The 7,900-nt window shown below is 40.7% G+C and overlaps 1 protein-coding gene across 1 annotated transcript in view; it reads right to left on the reverse strand.

Annotated features, from left to right (window-relative positions):
• LACE1 (lactation elevated 1) overlaps window positions 1-7,900 on the reverse strand; it is a 390,750-nt gene that overhangs the window by 291,588 nt on the left and 91,262 nt on the right. The gene's annotated exons all lie outside the window — the stretch shown is intronic.

Genomic DNA, 7,900 nt, shown 5'->3' on the forward strand with positions numbered 1-7,900 from the left:
GCAGGAGAGGAAGGCCCTCTAAGAGGTGGATTGATTCAGTGACTGGGATAATTGGGATGGGAGTGTCAGAGACAGTGCGATTGGCACAGGACAGCGGAGTTGAGGGCTGTTGTACATAGGGTCACTATGAGTCACAGGCGACTCGACGGCACCTAACAACAACAACAACAACAACACCATGAAGAATAGGCAAATAATATGAGACCAAAAAGTATTAGTGTTTTCCCATGCAGGGTGTTTTCTTAAGACAAGAATTTGACCTATCTTTTGTTCTTATTCTGTAAAGATTCTAATCTAAGCTGATTATATTCACCAAAATGTTCATCTCACTTCCTATTTTAGAATTCCTTTCTCTTTCCCTCCCATTATTATAAAAATCTTTCTAACCAAAGGTTGCTATACACCTAGCCTGGATGAACACGTCACATTATAACATCCTTTATAATTTTTCCAAACATTTCTATGAATTACTTTTATTGTACCAACCTTTAGTTAGTAAGAACAGGTACTTAATTTTCCAAAGTAAAATCCAACAACTTTTATAGCATTTTTAAATTTTTTTTTCATTTTGTTTTGTTTTAAAGTCCTTTTGCAGAAGTGGAAGGAGTCACGGTTTGCTAAATATCTCCATTTTTGGTCAAGTGGTTAAGGTAACAGGAGAAACAAAGCTGTTGATTTTAGCAATGACTGAAGTTGAAAGTGATAGTACAGGAAGTTATTGTTCCCAAGTGGCAAAGAACAAGAACAAACAACAGAATGAGTTTCGTGAACAGATTCCAAAGCTGCAGAAATATAAACAGAGCCAAATTAAGCACCTGATATAAACTGCTTTCTCAGAACTAAATCCAAGACCATAGAGAGGTTTGGCAGATGCTTTTTCTACATTTAAGGAGCTCTGGTGGCAGTCTCCTCCCATTAAGATTTACAGCCTCAGAAATCTGATTGCTATGAGCAGAAAAAGCTAGAAGGCAGTGAGTTTATACATATATAGTATATGCAGTAAATATATACATGTATATATGTAGCAGAGCCAACAGAGGGCAAAGTTGTATAAACATCTTAATTATAAGCAAACACCCGGAAGGAATGAATTTGCTAGGCCTAAGTTCGCAAGACTAGCACTGGAAGACAAAGGTGTGCCTGATTCAGGCCTTGGTCTTTCCAATCACTTGCTATGCATCTGAGAGCTGGACAATGAAGAAGGATGACTTCCACAATGAAAAAGAATTGATGCTTTTGAGTTGTGGTACTTGAGAAGAGTATTTGATATCCCACAGATTATGAAACAAATAAACAGATATGTCCTGGAGAAAGTGCAGAGCACTCCTTGGAGGCAAGGATAACAAAATTTCATCTCATATACTTTGGGCATATTGTTAGGAGGGGCTATTCTTTGGAGAGGGACATCAAGCTTGGAAAAATGGAGAGTCAGCAAAAGGGAGGAAGACCCTCAATAAGGTGGATCTACACCATGACAGCAGCAATGGGCCCACGTGTGTTAGAGATTGTGAAGATGGCACAGGATAGCAGATCTATTATTCATAGGGTCACTATGAAATGTACTTAACAGCATTTCGCAAAAACAATCACTACTTACTCAGTTTTCTTGCTCCCTTCTTTTCCCTCCTTGTCCTAACAGTGCCAGGGAACACTGTTAGGTTTAAAATCAGAGAAAGATGTCAGGGTTGTATCTTTTCTCCATATCTATTCTATGTATATGCTGAGAAAATTAGAGAAGTTGGACTTAATGAAGAAGAGTGTGGCATCAGGACTGGAGGAAGACTTATCAACAACCTACCTTATGCAGATGACACAAGCTTGCTTGTTAAAAGCAAGGAAGACCTGAGGTATATGCTGCCTTCAATGTAGATGACATCTCAATATCAAGAAAACAAAAATCCTCAACACTGGGCCAATAGACAACATCATGATAGATGGAGAAAAGATTGTCAACAATTTCATCTTGTTTGGATCCACAATCAGCATGCTTGGTACCAGCAGTCAGGAGATCAGGACATATGTGGTGTTATCGGATATCATCAGTGCTCTATGAAAAACAGGCGTGGGCCAGTCCTACCTTGTGCCATCCTCATTATTTCTGACACACTTGAGCTTAGGGATCTTTCCAATGTCCAAGAGCAATGATGTCCATTTTAAAACTAAGATGTGCCTGATTCAAGCCACAGTCCTTCCAATCATTTGCGAGTTATCTGAGAACTAGGCAATGAATAAAGATGCTATGAGAAGAATCAATGCATCTGAGTTGTGGTGTTGCAGAAGAATGCTAAATATCCCATGAGCTGCCAAAAGAACAAACAGATATGTCTTGGAGAGAGTGCAACCAGAGTACTTCTTAGAGGCAAGAATGGCAAAGATTCATTTCACATACTTTTGGGCATGTTGTTAGGTGGGGCTATTCCTTGGAGAGAGGCATCATGCTTGGAAAGGTAGAGGGTCAGCAAATGAGAGGAAGACCCTCCATGAAGTGGACTGATAGTGTCTCTGCCAATGGGCTCAACGATGCCAGGAATGATAAGGATGGTGTAAGGCAGGACAGGGTTCAGATTTGGTGTTCAGAGGGTTGCTATGAGTCAGACTCAACTTGGCAACACTTAACAACAACAATAACTTCCCCTAAAATTTTCAATAAGACTATTTATTAGTAGATATGCAGACTTAGGGAACAAGGCTCTTCCTCCAGAACCAACAGAGAATAAATCATTTCCTAGAACTGCCATCCAAAATTTCTAGCCTCCTAAGCTGTAAGAGAATAATTGTTTGTCAAAGCCATTCATTTGTGGTATCTCTCGGAGCTGTAGTAGATCACGAGGACAGATTCAGGCAATAGCCTTTTCCATCACTTGCTATGCATCTTAAATCTTGACAATGATGAAGGATGATAGAAGAATAATTGGTGCCTTTGAGCTGTGGTGTTGGAAAAGAGTATTGAATATCCCATGGACTGCTAAAGGGACAGATGGATACATCTTAGAGAGCACAACCAGAGTGTTCCACATCTCAGATATGACAGGGTTCAGATCTGTTGTCCAAAGGGTTGCTATGGGTCATACACAATTCATGACCCCAAACAACAACAACAAAGACAAAACTCAGTGCCATGACTGTGGTTCTACTCTAACAGATAACCTAAAATGTGGAAGCAGGTTTTGGACTGGATAATGAACAGAGGCAGGAACTTTTAAAGTGCCTAATAGTAAGAACCTGGAAGCAGGAGCAGCATCCACTTCCGAAATGGCTTGCCTCCGGAAACTCTATGTATGAACAGTGCTCAGGCTGTTCGTTCATAGGGTCGCTATGAGTCGTCTACGATTCAATGGCATTAAACAACAACAACAACAACAAATAGTAAGAACAACAACAGTAATATAGGGTGCTCTGGTGGCTTAGTAGGTAGGATATCTCACTATCAGTCCAAAGTTGTGCAGTTCAAATCCACCAGTTGGTCTGAAGGGAAAACTTAGGCAATGTACTCCTGTGGAATTTATAGCCTCTCACAACCCTCTGAAGGGTCAGCCTTGTCCAGTTCCAAATCAGCAATAATGAGAGAGAGAGAAAATAACAATACACACATGGAATAGATATAGAGAAAGGATACAACCCTGATGCACGCCCTTCCTGATTTTAAAGCATATAGTGTTCCTTTGTTCTGTTTGGACAACTGCTTCTTGGTCTATGTATGTGTGTGTGTGTGTGTGTGTATATATCTCTGATGAGCACAATTAAGTGTCCTGGGATTCCTATTCTTCTCAATGTTAACCATAATCTGTTATGATCGACATAGGCCAATGCCTTTGTATAGTAAATAAAACACAAGTAAATATCCTTCTAGTCTCTGTTTTCAGGCAAGATCCATCTGGCATTAGCAATGATATCCCTTTTTCCACAGCTTCTTCTGATTCCATCCAGCTTGATCTTTAGACATGTTATCAAGAAAGTCTGTTGTTGTTGTTGTTGTTGTTGTTGTTGTTGTTATGTCCTTGCAAAAGGACATCATGCTGGGTGAGGTAGGGTCAGAGAAACAGAGAAAGACCCTCAACAAGAGGGACTGACGAGTGATTCTACAATGGGCTTGAGCATATCAAAGATGGTGAGGATGATGCAGAATAGGGCAAGGTACAGATACTCACCTTGACAATACTTAATAACAAAAATAGTGAAAACCTAGGTTGCCTTAAAAAGAATGCTGGCATAATTACTGTGTCAAAGGCAATTCTGGTGAATGCTCAGAAGGAAAGGCAGAGAACTTTTCAATCTGAAGACAGCACACACACCAGGAAGCATTAGCCAAGAAATAGCAGAAGCAGAATAGGAGACATGCAGAGAGATGGAGATAAACACAGGCAACACAGTAGCCTCCCTGCCTGTGGAGGAAGAGCTGTGTGCTTCAGGCAGGAGTTTTCCAAGACAAATGGGATGTATTTCAGCACTTACAGAGGAGCCTGCTACTCAAAGGAGCTAGAAAATCAAAGTGCCTTTGGACTGAGGCTTACTGGTGGGATGGGATGCCTCTGAATATTTATCAGTATAACCAACAAGCTCCATAACAACTTGCTGGAGCAGGACTGAAGTCTAGCTGACTTCTCTGAGAGATCAAGCAGTACAGAAACAGAGCCACCCAAGTCTCAAAGGATAGAAGGCCACAATCTTTGGGGTCCAAAAGTGTGGGGTCACAGCTTCTGGAGTTTCTATGGGTTGGTTCACAGTTTTCCAAGTTCAAAGAGTTGGATCTTTGTCAACTTGGTTCAAGAGTGTGAGGTTTTCATTGTACTGGGGCTCTATCTAGCCCAAAGCTAGCGGGAAGAAGATTGAGGTCTACCCAGACAAAGGAGACAGGATCACCACTCAGTTGGACTAGGAAAATAGGGCTTCCCAAAGCTGAGAGAGCGAAACTGCTCTTTCGTTTGCCTGGGAAGCAGAACTAAAGCCCAGGACCAAGTTCACCCTGAGCACAGAGAGTATGGCCAACACCCAGCAGCTAGAGGGCATAGCCATTGCCTAAATGGTCTCCAAGATCAGAAAAGATGACACAATCTTGTTCACCAGAACTGAAGAGGGTTTAAAGCTGCAGAAGGTCAAAGATTGCAGCCTTTAATATGGATTGCATCTCAATATCAAGAAAACAAAGATCCTCAACACTGCACCAAATAGGCGGTATCATGATAGAGAAAGGATTGAGGTTGTTAATTATTTCATCTTGCTTGGATCTACTATGAATATTCTTGGCAAGTCAGGAAGTCAAATAATGAGTAACACTGGGAAAATACACTGTTAAGGATCTCACCAGGGTGCTAAAGAGCAATGGCGTCAGTTTAGACTAAGATGTACCTAATCTAGGCCATGATCTTCTCAATTGCTTGCCTGCATCTGAGAGCTGGATAATGACTAAGGATGATAGGAGAAGAATCAATGTCTTTGAGTTGTGTTGCTGGAGAAGAGTATTGAACATACCATGGACTGCCAAGAGAACAAACAGTTCTGTCCTGGAAATGGTTAAACCAGTTTTCTCCTCCTGACATACTTTGGGCATGCTGCCAGGAGGAGCTAGTCATTGGAGAAGGACATAATGCTTGGAAGAGTAGTGGGACACTGCAGAAGAAGACCTTGGATGAGATGGATTGACAAAGTTACTGTGGTTATGGGGGTCAGGTGCCTCTGAGATGTGTGGTTGGATCAGGATGGTTCAATGGCAAGGTTCAGAGCCATCGTCCATACGGTCACTATGAGTCATAGTTAACTTGATGCCACATAACAACAACTTTGTGCCATGCCACCATTATACTTTGAAAGTAAATAATTGAGTGATGTATACTGCATTGAAACAGATGAGGGAGAGAACTGTTTAAAAGGGATATATGATTAGGTACTATTGTCATGACAGGAGTACAGCATGAAGGCTGCACAGTGGTGTGGACTTGGGAGAAGGGAGTGTGTAACAATGAAAGTTTTTCTTTTACTTTCCAAGGAGAATAGTGAATTGGAGGTAAGGGGGTAGGCAGGGAGAAAAGTGCAACAATGAGTGAATGGAAACCCTAAGTCTCTTTAAACTTGCATTAAAATTATTTTAAAAATTTAAGAAAGTAAGTAAGCAATTTGCATTCTAGATACACAGATGAAGAGAAATTGTCCCAGGATGGGATTTTGACTTGGAGTTGATTTGAGAGTTTTGTGATGATAGAATGGGATGAAATGTTTTGCATATGACAAGGACATGAATTTTGCAGGGTCCATGGATGAAATGTTCTGGAATGGTGTCTCCCAAAATGCATGTACAGAATGATGTAGCATGGAAACTATTGGACGATTCCCCATGATCTATTAAACCAAACTGCTGTGAAAAAAATTAATATGTACATATTTCAATATTATTTAAATCTACCATATCCCTGATTGGATGTAAGAGAAGTGCTCTAGGAAGCAGTCTGAAAGCCCTTTTACCTTACTAAAGATAAAAGAGGAGGAAATTGCCAGGAAAGGAATGTGTCCTTTGGACTCAGTTCTCAGAACTAGGAAGCTCCTTCACACCAAACAAAAAACTTGGTCTTCAGATGCTGGAAGAAGCAAGGACATTCATTCCTCAAGAACCAATAAAAACTGTGAGCCTTCCCTAGAGCTGGCATCCTCATTTTTAACTGTAAGAGAATAAATTTCTGTAGTTAAAACCATTCATTTATATTATCCCTGTTATAAGAGAATTAGGTAACTCAGACACTAGACAAAACTGATCTCCTACATAAAAAATATAAGGTTGAGCAGTGTTTGCATTTGCAAACTCACATTTGTCAAGGTGAATTGTTGGAATTCTAATGTGAATGAAGTCCAGGGCGTTGTGATGGACCAGGAAGGCAAGGTAGTCCACCGGCTGTTTGGAAAGTGGCATGAGGGGCTCTACTGTGGTGTGGCCCCTTCTGCAAAGTGTATCTGGAGACCAGGTTCCATGCCAACCAACTATGAGCTTTACTATGGCTTCACAAGGTTTGCTATTGAGCTCAATGAATTAGATCCTGTGCTAAAAGACCTCCTCCCACCAACAGATGCTCAATTCCAGCCAGACCAGAGATTTTTGGAAGAAGGAAATTTGGAAGCTGCAGCAGCAGAAAAACAAAGAGAAGAGGAACTTCAGAGATCTCAAAGACGATACATGGAAAAAAAACAACCTTGAACATATACCAACATTTTTTTTAAAAGTTGTCAATGCCAATCAAAGAGAAGCCTGGGTTTCTAATGACACCTACTGGGAGCTGCAGAAAGACCCTAGGTTTAGTAAAGTAGACAGCCCTGTTCTTTGGTAAACTGGGACTGTAGAGCTAGCCAACATATCACACTCTGAATGAATAAATAACTATGCACAATTATGTTTCTTATAGCTACGTGTGGTTTGTGGGTCAACTGGAAAACCTACCATTTGCTTTTCTATTCATCTTTATGATGGACTTTCAGAAGTGCATTAGACAAGGCCCCTAACCACTTTTTGGATTCTTTCTGTTTTGCTGCAACCATATTTCTTAAAAACATACACAACCTCCTCAAAAAGCAGAATAAAAGGAGTAGAGTATAAAGTCCAAAGTCTGAAGAGTTTGTAAATAAAAACCAAACTGGTGCTTAAAGCTGATGAAGAGAGTTCAAAGCAACATGACATGTAAGCCACCCATTTGATCCTTTGTCTGGAAGCACCATCACCTTCTCAGAGGAGCTCCTGGGCCACAGCGGTCAGTCAGTTCAGACTTCAAGTGTGTCTGTTTGATGTGGTGCACTTGTGCTGGCCTTGTCAAAAAAGACGTGATGCTTCTCAGAACCTGTTCCATCTGTACACCATTGTTCATGCCTTAAGAAATGTGAAAATGTACAAGAACTCATTTTTTTTTCTATAATTATATTTTAT

This window comes from Elephantulus edwardii, unplaced genomic scaffold (assembly GCF_000299155.1).
Source record: "Elephantulus edwardii isolate Elephantulus edwardi_28Jun2011 unplaced genomic scaffold, EleEdw1.0 scaffold00013, whole genome shotgun sequence".
Taxonomy (NCBI): domain Eukaryota; kingdom Metazoa; phylum Chordata; class Mammalia; order Macroscelidea; family Macroscelididae; genus Elephantulus; species Elephantulus edwardii.